The 15,977-nt window shown below is 37.9% G+C and overlaps 1 protein-coding gene across 1 annotated transcript in view; it reads left to right on the forward strand.

The window, feature by feature from the left end:
• Positions 1 to 15,977, forward strand: part of LOC128640329 (calsyntenin-3-like) — a 234,948-nt gene that overhangs the window by 110,852 nt on the left and 108,119 nt on the right.

The following is a 15,977-nucleotide window of genomic DNA, read 5'->3' on the forward strand; positions in this document are numbered from 1 at the left end:
AGGGCGGAGCCCGAAATGTGCGTTGCCTGCTGTTGTGGATGTGACGTCAGATGCCAATGGAGTCCGATGCAAGCATGCGAGTTTGAATTGCTGACAAGTTTGTTACCTGTTGCTCCTTGATCGTCAATTTCTTGTGCCACGTTGAGATGTCTCTTCTTGATAAGTGTGTATTGAGTTACCTGTGACCCTACACGGATTGGGTGACATCACTCATAGAGCGTTATAATAACGGAAAGTGTCATTCACGGGCGGACCCTGGTCCAGGAGTTCCGGTGTACTTTACACAATTTCTTGTTACACACCGAGAGAATTGAGTATATCTACAAGATTTGAGCAATACTTTATGCATGAACTTTCATCACTATTACGCTATGGAACATTATATTGCTTAAACACATATAACTGCATGGCACAACATCACATTCTCTGTAACTGTCAGCTTACAAACTATGCTGCTACATTTGCATGAACTGCTACAATTACATCTGCATGAACTGCTACAATAACATTTGCATGAACTGCTATAATTACATCTGCATGAACTGCTACAATTACATCTGCATGAACTGCTACAATTACATCTGCATGAACTGCTATAATTACATCTGCATGCACTGCTATAATTACATCTGCATGAACTGCTACAATTACATCTGCATGAACTGCTATAATTACATCTGCATGAACTGCTATAATTACATTTGCATGAACTGCTATAAATACATTTGCATGAACTGCTACAATTACATCTGCATGAACTGCTACAATTACATTTGCATGAACTGCTATAATTACATCTGCATGTACTGCTATAATTACATCTGCATGCACTGCTATAATTACATCTGCATGAACTGCTACAATTACATATGCATGAACTGCTATAAATACATTTGCATGAACTGCTATAATTACATCTGCATGAACTGCTATAATTACATCTGCATGAACTGCTACAATTACATCTGCATGAACTGCTATAATTACATCTGCATGAACTGCTACAATTACATCTGCATGAACTGCTATAATTACATCTGCATGAACTGCTATAATTACATTTGCATGAACTGCTATAAATACATTTGCATGAACTGCTACAATTACATCTGCATGAACTGCTACAATTACATTTGCATGAACTGCTATAATTACATCTGCATGTACTGCTATAATTACATCTGCATGCACTGCTATAATTACATCTGCATGAACTGCTACAATTACATATGCATGAACTGCTATAAATACATTTGCATGAACTGCTATAATTACATCTGCATGAACTGCTACAATTACATCTGCATGAACTGCTATAATTACATCTGCATGAACTGCTACAATTACATCTGCATGAACTGCTATAATTACATCTGCATGAACTGCTATAATTACATCTGCATGAACTGCTATAATTGCATGAACTGCTATAATTACATCTGCATGAACTGCTATAATTACATCTGCATGAACTGCTACAATTACATCTGCATGAACTGCTACAATTACATCTGCATGAACTGCTATAATTACATCTGCATGAACTGCTATAATTACATCTGCATGAACTGCTATAATTACATTTGCATGAACTGCTATAATTACATCTGCATGAACTGCTATAATTACATCTGCATGAACTGCTATAATTACATTTGCATGAACTGTTATAATTACATCTGCATGAACTGCTATAATTACATCTGCATGAACTGCTACAATTACATCTGCATGCACTGCTATAATTACATCTGCATGAACTGCTACAATTACATTTGCATGAACTGCTACAATTACATCTGCATGCACTGCTATAATTACATCTGCATGAACTGCTATAATTACATCTGCATGAACTGCTACAATTACATTTGCATGAACTGCTACAATTACATCTGCATGCACTGCTATAATTACATCTGCATGAACTGCTACAATTACATCTGCATGAACTGCTATAATTACATCTGCATGAACTGCTACAATTACATCTGCATGCACTGCTACAATTACATCTGCATGAACTGCTATAATTACATCTGCATGAACTGCTATAATTGCATGAACTGCTATAATTACATCTGCATGAACTGCTATAATTACATCTGCATGAACTGCTATAATTGCATGAACTGCTATAATTGCATGAACTGCTATAATTGCATGAACTGCTATAATTACATCTGCATGAACTGCTATAATTACATCTGCATGAACTGCTACAATTACATCTGCATGAACTACTATAATTACATCTGCATGAACTGCTATAATTACATCTGCATGAACTGCTATAATTACATCTGCATGAACTGCTACAATTACATCTGCATGAACTGCTACAATTACATCTGCATGAACTGCTATAATTACATCTGCATGAACTGTTATAATTACATCTGCATGAACTGCTATAATTGCATCTGCATGAACTGCTATAATTACATCTGCATGAACTGCTATAATTACATCTGCATGAACTGCTATAATTACATCTGCATGAACTGCTATAATTACATTTGCATGAACTGCTACAATTACATCTGCATGAACTGCTACAATTACATCTGCATGAAGTGCTACAATTACATCTGCATGAACTGCTATAATTACATCTGCATGAACTGCTACAATTACATCTGCATGAACTGCTATAATTGCATGAACTGCTATAATTACATTTGCATGAACTGCTATAATTGCATGAACTGCTACAATTACATCTGCATGAACTGCTATAATTGCATGAACTGCTATAATTACATCTGCATGAACTGCTATAATTACATCTGCATGAACTGCTATAATTACATCTGCATGAACTGCTATAATTACATCTGCATGAACTGCTATAATTGCATGAATTGCTTTATCGTGCCTGTTAACTTATTGCTTGCATCTCTTTTCATTATATTCATGGCTTCAAATAATTGCATATGTTTCTGCTACCATGGTATTGGTTTATGGCTCTGAATTTGCAGTCTGACATCCACATTTTGTTTGCTGCTCTATAACTGGGGACGCCCAGTTTTTTCTTTTGTATATGTTGTTTATTTGCACCTATGTTTGTTTATGTATTGCAATTTAGGATGTTTTTCTTTTTATTTCTTTGATATTTTCATTTATTAAATTCACTTTTGCTGTTTATTCATTTGGAGTTGCTTTTCTCCTTACATTTGATTCATTATTAGTGCGGAGACCTATATTTGTATTTATACTATTTGCGGGGGTATTTAGTTATGAGTGTACCTGGTCTCGAGCATTTAAAATTTAAATTTAAATTACTGATAGATTCTTTAGTATCAGTGCTTATCCTCTATTGTGTGTTAATATATATAGATATATACACAGACATATATATAGTGTCTGTGTGTGTGTGTGTGTGCATATATATATATATATATATATATATATATATATGTCATGTGACATTATAGGCAATAGACTATACGTGTGTATATATTGGTATATATAAATACAGTATAAATATGTGTGTATATAGAGTGTGTAGGTGTGAATGGTTACAGTGACCACCTACATCTGTATTTGATTTGATTGGCTCATTGTACAGCGTGTGATTGCTTACAGTGTACACACACACACACATATATATATATATATATATATATATATATATATATATATATATATATATATAATTTTTTTGAGACTTGAAGTTGAGAGAGTTTAAAATAAAGATATACAAAGTGTGTGTGTGTGTGTGTATATATATATATATTTTAGTATACAATATAAATTGTTTATGCAGTATCTCACAAAAGTGAGTACACCCCTCACATTTTTGTAAATATTTATTATATCTTTTCATGTGACAACACTGAAGAAATGACACTTTGCTACAATGTAAAGTAGTGAGTGTACAGACTGTATAACAGTCTAAATATTTTATTATATCTTTTCATGTGACAACACTGAAGAAATGACACTACAATGTAACGTAGTGAGTGTACAGCCTGTATAACAGTGTAAATATTTATTATATCTTTTCATGTGACAACACTGAAGAAATGACACTTTGCTACAATGTAAAGTAGTGAGTGTACAGACTGTATAACAGTCTAAATATTTTATTATATCTTTTCATGTGACAACACTGAAGAACTGACACTTTGCTACAATGTAAAGTAGTGAGTGTACAGCCTGTATAACAGTGTAAATATTTATTATATCTTTTCATGTGACAACACTGAAGAAATGACACTTTACTACAATGTAAAGTAGTGAGTGTACAGACTGTATAACAGTGTAAATATTTTATTATATCTTTTCATGTGACAACACTGAAGAACTGACACTTTGCTACAATGTAAAGTAGTGAGTGTACAGCCTGTATAACAGTGTAAATATTTATTATATCTTTTCATGTGACAACATTGAAGAAATGACACTACAATGTAAAGTAGTGAGTGTACAGCCTGTATAACAGTGTAAATATTTATTATATCTTTTCATGTGACAACACTGAAGAAATGACACTTTACTACAATGTAAAGTAGTGAGTGTACAGCCTGTATAACAGTGTAAATATTTTATTATATCTTTTCATGTGACAACACTGAAGAAATGACACTTTACTACAATGTAAAGTAGTGAGTGTACAGCCTGTATAACAGTGTAAATATTTATTATATCTTTTCATGTGACAACACTGAAGAAATGACACTTTGTTACAATGTAAAGTAGTGAGTGTACAGACTGTATAACAGTGTAAATATTTATTATATCTTTTCATGTGACAACACTGAAGAAATGACACTTTGTTACAATGTAAAGTAGTGAGTGTTCAGCCTGTATAACAGTGTAAATATTTTATTATATCTTTTCATGTGACAACACTGAAGAACTGACACTTTACTACAATGTAAAGTAGTGAGTGCACAGCCTGTATAACAGTGTAAATATTTATTATATCTTTTCATGTGACAACACTGAAGAAATGACACTTTGCTACAATGTAAAGTAGTGAGTGTACAGCCTGTATAACAGTGTAAATATTTATTATATCTTTTCATGTGACAACACTAAATAAATGACACTTTGCTACAATGTAAAGTAGTGAGTGTAAAGTCTGTATAACAGTGTAAATATTTTATTATATCTTTTCATGTGACAACACTGAAGAAATGACACTTTGTTACAATGTAAAGTAGTGAGTGTACAGCCTGTATAACAGTGTAAATATTTTATTATATCTTTTCATGTGACAACACTGAAGAAATGACACTTTACTACAATGTAAAGTAGTGAGTGTACAGCCTGTATAACAGTGTAAATATTTATTATATCTTTTCATGTGACAACACTGAAGAACTGACACTTTGCTACAATGTAAAGTAGTGTGTGTACAGCCTGTATAACAGTGTAAATATTTATTATATCTTTTCATGTGACAACACTGAAGAAATGACACTTTACTACAATGTAAAGTAGTGAGTGTACAGCCTGTATAACAGTGTAAATATTTATTATATCTTTTCATGTGACAACACTGAAGAAATGACACTTTGCTACAATGTAAAGTAGTGAGTGTACAGCCTGTATAGCAGTGTAAATATTTATTATATCTTTTCATGTGACAACACTGAATAAATGACACTTTGCTACAATGTAAAGTAAAGTAGTGAGTGTACAGCCTGTATAACAGTGTAAATATTTATTATATCTTTTCATGTGACAACACTGAAGAAATGACACTTTGCTACAATGTAAAGTAGTGAGTGTACAGCCTGTATAACAGTGTAAATATTTTATTATATCTTTCTCCAACATAGGTGTGTCCGGTCCACGGCGTCATCCTTACTTGTGGGATATTCTCCTCCCCAACAGGAAATGGCAAAGAGCCCAGCAAAGCTGGTCACATGATCCCTCCTAGGCTCCGCCTTCCCCAGTCATTCTCTTTGCCGTTGTACAGGCAACATCTCCACGGAGATGGCTTAGAGTTTTTTAGTGTTTAACTGTAGTTTTTATTATTCAATCAAGAGTTTGTTATTTTAAAATAGTGCTGGTATGTACTATTTACTCTGAAACAGAAAAGAGATGAAGATTTCTGTTTGTAAGAGGAAAATGATTTTAGCAACCGTTACTAAAATCGATGGCTGTTTCCACACAGGACTGTTGAGAGGAATTAACTTCAGTTGGGGGAACAGTGAGCAGACTTTTGCTGCTTGAGGTATGACACATTCTAACAAGACGATGTAATGCTGGAAGCTGTCATTTTCCCTATGGGATCCGGTAAGCCATTTTTATTACAGAAAGAAAAAAAGGGCTTCACAAGGGCTTTTTAAGACTGTAGACATTTTCTGGGCTAAATCGATTTATATATAAACATATTTTATACTCCATAGCATTGAGGAATTATTTTAATCTTGGGAATTATGTAAAATAACCGGCAGGCACTGTATTGGACACCTTATTCTCTAGGGGCTTTCCCTAATCATAGGCAGAGTCTCATTTTCGTGCCCGTATTGCGCACTTGTTTTTGAGAAGCATGACATGCAGATGCATGTGTGAGGAGCTCTGATACATAGAAAAGACTTTCTGAAGGCGTCATTTGGTATCGTATTCCCCTTTGGGCTTGGTTGGGTCTCAGCAAAGCAGATACCAGGGACTGTAAAGGGGTTAAATATAAAAACGGCTCCGGTTCCGTTATTTTAAGGGTTAAAGCTTCCAAATTTGGTGTGCAATACTTTTAAGGCTTTAAGACACTGTGGTGAAATTTTGGTGAATTTTGAACAATTCCTTCATACTTTTTCGCAATTGCAGTAATAAAGTGTGTTCAGTTTAAAATTTAAAGTGACAGTAACGGTTTATTTTAAAACGTTTTTTGTACTTTGTTATCAAGTTTTTGCCTGTTTAACATGTCTGAACTACCAGATAGACTGTGTTCTGAATGTGGGGAAGCCAAGGTTCCTTCTCATTTAAATAGATGTGATTTATGTGACACAAAATTTAGAGAAAATGATGCCCAAGATGATTCCTCAAGTGAGGGGAGTAAGCATGGTACTGCATCATCCCCTCCTTCGTCTACACCAGTCTTGCCCACACAGGAGGCCCCTAGAACATCTAGCGCGCCAATACTCCTTACTATGCAACAATTAACGGCTGTAATGGATAATTCTATCAAAAACATTTTAGCCAAAATGCCCACTTATCAGCGAAAGCGCAACTGCTCTGTTTTAGAAAATACTGAAGAGCATGAGGACGCTGATGATATTGGTTCTGAAGGGCCCCTACACCAGTCTGAGGGGGCCAGGGAGGTTTTGTCTGAGGGAGAAATTTCAGATTCAGGGAAAATTTCTCAACAAGCTGAACCTGATGTGATTACATTTAAATTTAAATTGGAACATCTCCGCGCTCTGCTTAAGGAGGTGTTATCCACTCTGGATGATTGTGAGAATTTGGTCATTCCAGAGAAACTATGTAAAATGGACAAGTTCCTAGAGGTCCCGGGGCCCCCCGAAGCTTTTCCTATACCCAAGCGGGTGGCGGACATTGTAAATAAAGAATGGGAAAGGCCGGTATACCTTTCGTCCCTCCCCCCATATTTAAAAAATTGTTTCCTATGGTCGACCCCAGAAAGGACTTATGGCAGACAGTCCCCAAGGTCGAGGGGGCGGTTTCTACTCTAAACAAACGCACCACTATACCCATAGAAGATAGTTGTGCTTTCAAAGATCCTATGGATAAAAAATTAGAAGGTTTGCTTAAAAAGATGTTTGTTCAGCAAGGTTACCTTCTACAACCAATTTCATGCATTGTTCCTGTCACTACAGCCGCGTGTTTCTGGTTCGATGAGCTAGAAAAGGCGCTCAATAATAATTCTTCTTCTTATGAGGAGATTATGGACAGAATTCGTGCTCTCAAATTGGCTAATTCTTTCACCCTAGACGCCACTTTGCAATTGGCTAGGTTAGCGGCGAAAAATTCTGGTTTTGCTATTGTGGCGCGCAGAGCGCTTTGGTTAAAATCTTGGTCAGCGGATGCGTCTTCCAAGAACAAATTGCTTAACATTCCTTTCAAGGGGAAAACGCTGTTTGGCCCTGACTTGAAAGAGATTATCTCTGATATCACTGGGGGCAAGGGCCACGCCCTTCCTCAGGATAGGTCTTTCAAGGCCAAAAATAAACCTAATTTTCGTCCCTTTCGCAGAAACGGACCAGCCCCAAGTGCTACGTCCTCTAAGCAAGAGGGTAATACTTCTCAAGCCAAGCCAGCCTGGAGACCAATGCAAGGCTGGAACAAAGGAAAGCAGGCCAAGAAACCTGCCACTGCTACCAAGACAGCATGAGATGTTGGCCCCCGATCCGGGACCGGATCTGGTGGGGGGCAGACTCTCTCTCTTCGCTCAGGCTTGGGCAAGAGATGTTCTGGATCCTTGGGCACTAGAAATAGTCTCCCAAGGTTATCTTCTGGAATTCAAGGTGCTTCCCCCAAGGGGGAGGTTCCACAGGTCTCAATTGTCTTCAGACCACATAAAAAAACAGGCATTCTTACATTGTGTAGAAGACCTGTTAAAAATGGGAGTGATTCATCCTGTTCCATTAGGAGAACAAGGGATGGGGTTCTACTCCAATCTGTTCGTAGTTCCCAAAAAAGAGGGAACATTCAGACCGATCTTAGATCTCAAGATCCTAAACAAGTTTCTCAAGGTTCCATCGTTCAAAATGGAAACCATTCGAACAATTCTTCCTTCCATCCAGGAAGGTCAATTCATGACCACGGTGGATTTAAAGGATGCGTATCTACATATTCCTATCCACAAGGAACATCATCGGTTCCTAAGGTTCGCATTCCTGGACAAGCATTACCAGTTTGTGGCACTTCCGTTCGGATTAGCCACTGCTCCAAGGATTTTCACAAAGGTACTAGGGTCCCTTCTAGTGGTGCTAAGACCAAGGGGCATTGCAGTAGTACCTTACTTGGACGACATTCTGATTCAAGCGTCGTCCCTTCCTCAAGCAAAGGCTCACACGGACATTGTCCTGGCCTTTCTCAGATCTCACGGGTGGAAAGTGAACGTAGAAAAAAGTGCTCTATCTCCGTCAACAAGGGTTCCCTTCTTGGGAACAATAATAGACTCCTTAGAAATGAGGATTTTTCTGGCCAGAAAATCAAAACTTCTAAACTCTTGTCAAATACTTCATTCTGTTCCTCTTCCTTCCATAGCGCAGTGCATGGAAGTAATAGGTTTGATGGTAGCGGCAATGGACATAGTTCCTTTTGCGCGCATTCATCTAAGACCATTACAACTGTGCATGCTCAGTCAGTGGAATGGGGACTATACAGACTTGTCTCCGACGATACAAGTAAATCAGAGGACCAGAGATTCACTCCGTTGGTGGCTGTCCCTGGACAACCTGTCACAGGGGATGAGCTTCCGCAGACCAGAGTGGGTCATTGTCACGACCAACGCCAGTCTGGTGGGCTGGGGCACGGTCTGGGGACCCCTGAAAGCTCAGGGTCTTTGGTCTCGGGAAGAATCTCTTCTACCGATAAATATTCTGGAACTGAGAGCGATACTCAATGCTCTCAAGGCTTGGCCTCAGCTAGCAAAGGCCAAGTTCATACGGTTTCAATCAGACAACATGACGACTGTTGCGTACATCAACCATCAGGGGGGAACAAGGAGTTCCCTGGCGATGGAAGAAGTGACCAAAATCATTCAATGGGCGGAGACTCACTCCTGCCACTTGTCTGCAATCCACATCCCAGGAGTGGAAAATTGGGAAGCGGATTTTCTGAGTCGTCAGACATTTCATCCGGGGGAGTGGGAACTCCATCCGGAAATCTTTGCCCAAATTACTCAATTGTGGGGCATTCCAGACATGGATCTGATGGCCTCTCGTCAGAACTTCAAGGTTCCTTGCTACGGGTCCAGATCCAGGGATCCCAAGGCGACTCTAGTAGATGCACTAGTAGCACCTTGGACCTTCAAACTAGCTTATGTATTCCCGCCGTTTCCTCTCATCCCCAGGCTGGTAGCCAGGATCAATCAGGAGAGAGCATCGGTGATCTTGATAGCTCCTGCGTGGCCACGCAGGACTTGGTATGCAGACCTGGTGAATATGTCATCGGCTCCACCATGGAAGCTACCTTTGAGACGAGACCTTCTTGTTCAAGGTCCGTTCGAACATCCGAATCTGGTCTCACTCCAACTGACTGCTTGGAGATTGAACGCTTGATCTTATCAAAGCGAGGGTTCTCAGATTCTGTCATTGATACTCTTGTTCAGGCCAGAAAGCCTGTAACTAGAAAAATTTACCACAAAATATGGAAAAAATATATCTGTTGGTGTGAATCTAAAGGATTCCCTTGGGACAAGGTAAAAATTCCTAAGATTCTATCCTTTCTTCAAGAAGGTTTGGAGAAAGGATTATCTGCTAGTTCCTTGAAGGGACAGATTTCTGCCTTGTCTGTGTTACTTCACAAAAAGCTGGCAGCTGTGCCAGATGTTCAAGCCTTTGTTCAGGCTCTGGTTAGAATCAAGCCTGTTTACAAACCTTTGACTCCTCCTTGGAGTCTCAATTTAGTTCTTTCAGTTCTTCAGGGGGTTCCGTTTGAACCCTTACATTCCGTAGATATTAAGTTATTATCTTGGAAAGTTTTGTTTTTGGTTGCAATTTCTTCTGCTAGAAGAGTTTCAGAATTATCTGCTCTGCAGTGTTCCCCTCCTTATCTGGTGTTCCATGCAGATAAGGTGGTTTTACGTACTAAACCTGGTTTTCTTCCGAAAGTTGTTTCTAACAAAAACATTAACCAGGAGATAGTCGTGCCTTCTTTGTGTCCGAATCCAGTTTCAAAGAAGGAACGTTTGTTGCACAATTTGGATGTTGTTCGTGCTCTAAAATTCTATTTAGATGCTACAAAGGATTTTAGACAAACATCTTCCTTGTTTGTTGTTTATTCTGGTAAAAGGAGAGGTCAAAAAGCAACTTCTACCTCTCTCTCTTTTTGGATTAAAAGCATCATCAGATTGGCTTATGAGACTGCCGGACGGCAGCCTCCTGAAAGAATCACAGCTCATTCCACTAGGGCTGTGGCTTCCACATGGGCCTTCAAGAACGAGGCTTCTGTTGATCAGATATGTAAGGCAGCGACTTGGTCTTCACTGCACACTTTTACTAAATTTTACAAGTTTGATACTTTTGCTTCTTCTGAGGCTATTTTTGGGAGAAAGGTTTTGCAAGCCGTGGTGCCTTCCATCTAGGTGACCTGATTTGCTCCCTCCCTTCATCCGTGTCCTAAAGCTTTGGTATTGGTTCCCACAAGTAAGGATGACGCCGTGGACCGGACACACCTATGTTGGAGAAAACAGAATTTATTTTTACCTGATAAATTACTTTCTCCAACGGTGTGTCCGGCCCACGGCCCGCCCTGGTTTTTTAATCAGGTCTGATAATTTATTTTCTTTAACTACAGTCACCACGGTATCATATGGTTTCTCCTATGCAAATATTCCTCCTTTACGTCGGTCGAATGACTGGGGAAGGCGGGGCCTAGGAGGGATCATGTGACCAGCTTTGCTGGGCTCTTTGCCATTTCCTGTTGGGGAGGAGAATATCCCACAAGTAAGGATGACGCCGTGGACCGGACACACCGTTGGAGAAAGTAATTTATCAGGTAAACATAAATTCTGTTTTTCATGTGACAACACTGAAGAAATGACACTTTGCTACAATGTAAAGTAGTGAGTGTACAGCCTGTATAACAGTGTAAATATTTTATTATATCTTTTCATGTGACAACACTGAAGAAATGACACTTTGCTACAATGTAAAGTAGTGAGTGTACAGCATGTATAACAGTGTAAATATTTATTATATCTTTTCATGTGACAACACTGAAGAAATGACACTTTGCTACAATGTAAAGTAGTGAGTGTACAGCCTGTATAACAGTGTAAATATTTATTATATCTTTTCATGTGACAACACTGAAGAAATGACACTACAATGTAAAGTAGTGAGTGTACAGCCTGTATAACAGTGTAAATATTTATTATATCTTTTCATGTGACAACACTGAAGAAATGACACTTTGTTACAATGTAAAGTAGTGAGTATACAGCCTGTATAACAGTGTAAATATTTTATTATATCTTTTCATGTGACAACACTGAAGAAATGACACTTTGCTACAATGTAAAGTAGTGAGTGTACAGCCTGTATAACAGTGTAAATATTTTATTATATCTTTTCATGTGACAACACTGAAGAAATGACACTACAATGTAAAGTAGTGAGTGTACAGCCTGTATAACAGTGTAAATAATTATTATATCTTTTCATGTGACAACACTGAAGAAATGACACTTTGCTACAATGTAAAGTAGTGAGTGTACAGCCTGTATAACAGTGTAATATTTATTATATCTTTTCATGTGACAACACTGAAGAAATGACACTTTGCTACAATGTAAAGTAGTGAGTGTACAGCCTGTATAACAGTGTAAATAATTATTATATCTTTTCATGTGACAACACTGAAGAAATGACACTACAATGTAAAGTAGTGAGTGTACAGACTGTATAACAGTGTAAATATGTTATTATATCTATTCATGTGACAACACTGAAGAAATGACACTACAATGTAAAGTAGTGAGTGTACAGACTGTATAACAGTGTAAATATTTTATTATATCTTTTCATGTGACAACACTGAAGAAATGACACTTTACTACAATGTAAAGTAGTGAGTGTACAGCCTGTATAACAGTGTAAATTTGCTGTCCCCTCAAAATAACTCAACACACAGCCATTAATGTCTAAACCGTTGGCAACAAAAGTGAGTACACGCGGGCGGAGCCAGCTATCAAAGAGATCGGACGTGCATGTCAGGAGCTCTTGGCTTCTATATGTTATATATGCTATACATGGTGTTTATTGACACTTAAAATAACCTTTTTTACATTGCTGGGGGTTCCTTTTCTATACAGCCATACCGGGCATTACTGGGACTCCCGGATAGACATTTCTGAAACAGGATTAGAGGATTTGTCATGCTGGAGGCCCTGGATGCCTGGAGGCTAGCTGTGAGGCAGCTCCTTCATAACCATTTTGCCAGCTTAACACTTCTACTGAATGAATGCTGTCCTGGCATAGAGGCAACAGATGACAAAAATACACGGCCAGCTGATCGGAATGTCGCCCACAATATGCACCCTTTTAACGCAACCTTTCATCAGGGTAAATACACTGACGCCCCTGATCCTGGGTCTGTGAACTGTCCTTCTGACCCCACGCGGCAGAGAGACGCTTATACTTACCAGGTCAGTGAATTGCCAAGCCGGACCTTTGGACCTGTGGGTTGTGCTGCTGCGGATCCTGGCTTTGAGCTGTGTGCAAGACCGTTGTGTTATGCAGGGGATCTGATCCTGTCGCCGGCACCTTTTTTAAGCACTGTGCATGCGGCTTCCGCTGGTGGCTGCAAAGTCATGGACATTCTCCCTTTGTTATGCGGGACTGATGCTGGACTAGATGTGACAAAAGCACAAATATCGGCTATGGGCATGCTGCCATGTGGATGCGGCACTTTGGATGTTTCGGCAGATCAGGTGCTCCAGGGAGAGAGACTATCAATAGGATTTGGGCTGCCCCTGACCTATTTTGAAGCAGGGTAATACTGTGTGGATCTACACAACCTCCTATACTTGGACTGCTGGACACTTCTTTTATTTTCAGCAGCTGATTAATAGACTATTTACTTTAGCTGAACGCTTGGGTACATTTTTTAAGTTTGATGTAGATGTTCATAATTGATACTCATTACATTTTCGAGTTATACTGTACATTTTATTTCTATGTTATGGCTAGGCTCTCAGTTGCATTACATTTTGGAGAAAGCTGAGTGATATAGGGACTTGAAGCAAAACGTATACTGTTTATTGTGTTCCTAAAACATGTGTTAGTTGAGGCCTTTATTAACAGTAGGGTAAGGATCCAAAACAAAATTTTACGATAGCAATTGCAACTACCATTAGTCACCACTTGCGGGGAGTCAAAGCCTAGTTCTAGCGGGACTTACACAGTTACTGTATGTGATCTTGCTACCCTTATCTTCTTAAAATCTTCCCCTTTTCTGGTAAACGGCTTAAGAGTTTGCTTAAATAAATATATATATCTTCCCCCTAGCCCACAGTACGTTTTCTACATTTTATGGTGCAGTTTATAGATAAATGGGATGTCAGCTATGTTGTTACCAAATTTATTTGTTGATTGGGTATTATATCCAAGCTAGCTCTAGTACCATTGATTTTTTTCTTTTTCTTTTATATATATATAGCTAAACATGACTTTAGATTATTAGACTATAATGATGACCCTTTAGTTTATTCAATTTCTATACTACCCCATGACCAAGAGGAACTTGAGGGTTATATGGTTTAGATGCTTACATATCCGTTATTTTACAAGTTATTTAGACCCATATTAGTTGAATTATTTATATAGCCATAACACACTCTACATAATGGAGCTTTACATTTAATATTCCCTTATTTGAGATGCACCTGCCCTATTCTGTCACTAGAGGGGAGTCTTGGCCTGTTTACATTTCATATATAACTGAATTATGCGCTTTTATAGTTCATTTTACTATGTTGCTTTATTTCTTCCAAGTGTGGGTTAGAATTAGGCAATAATATGTCTACTATGGGACATAGTCTATATGCTGTTAACAGTGGACTCTGCACGTAGCTATGTTTGCTTGCCTATATTATTGAGTTATAGCTAAATATAGGGTTGTCTTTCTTATGAGGTTACATGTGGTTATAACTTCAGGTTCTTGATACTCCTATTTTAAAGAAGTAAGTTTGTCTACTATGACTTAGCTTGCAGGACAGTCGACTGGACACTGCTCATATACTCATGTAAATAAGCTACCTTTTTCCTAAAATGTTGAGATGCATATGTTCATTACACATTTGAATCTCTGGTTGGATGCCATCTACAAGATTACACTTATTTATGACAGCGTTTTCCTGTTTCTGAGTGCAGGGCCCGCACTCGGGGGGCAGGATTTACACTTACATCTTTAACCTGAGATGTTGCATATAATGATAATCGTCCTAGATTTGGAAGTAATCTTAGCTTTATATTAATTTCAGAGATCACCTCCTATTCAAACATTATTTTGCATGTACCAGTGTCTATCCGGGTATATCATAATAATCCCACAAGTTTCCTTTTTGTTAATAAACCTACAAGAGTGTTTATGTTGTATAAATCGGTTGGTCTTCCCCCCCCCCCCCCCCCCCATCCCTATATAGTGTTCTGGTCGTTATGATTTAGACCAGAAACTTATTTCGCAGTTTCCCTCGAAAATGACCGCATTTATTAGCAATATACTTTATATACTTAAGTTTTAATACAAAACAGAGTACAAAATATGCATTATGATTAACCTTGGTTTGCATAATATTCTTTATAAGTTCATAAGTTTATTTCACTAGTCTTCATTCAAAAGTTATACAGAGAATTTATTTTGTGAGATATGTGAGGTGTGCAGTAATATGACTGTAGGCGAATCACACAGTATACAAATTGGTTTCAAAGGTAGCATTGATGTTAACTATGCACTGTATACTACGAGTTCATATTACTCCAATTATTTTCACTCATAATAATATTTGATAATGTTCAAGTTAATTAGTAACAAAAAATTGAAAATTTGGGGTTTCTTTTCAATCTGTGTTTACTATTTTCGATATGTAACAAACTGAACTTTATATGAAGATATAGCGACTATTGTAACTCTTCTATTTTGTTTTTATTGACTATCATTTATTTGTTGTAATGTATTTATACCTCAATAAAAATTATTTAAAAAAAAAAAAAAAAAAGTGAGTACACGCCTAAGTGGAAATGTCCAAATTGGGCCCTATTAACCATTTTCCCTCCCCGGTGTCATGTGACTCATTAGTGTTACAAGGTGTCAGGTGTGAATGGGGAGCAGGT

Source organism: Bombina bombina, chromosome 9 (genome assembly GCF_027579735.1).
Source record: "Bombina bombina isolate aBomBom1 chromosome 9, aBomBom1.pri, whole genome shotgun sequence".
Taxonomy (NCBI): Eukaryota; Metazoa; Chordata; class Amphibia; order Anura; family Bombinatoridae; genus Bombina; species Bombina bombina.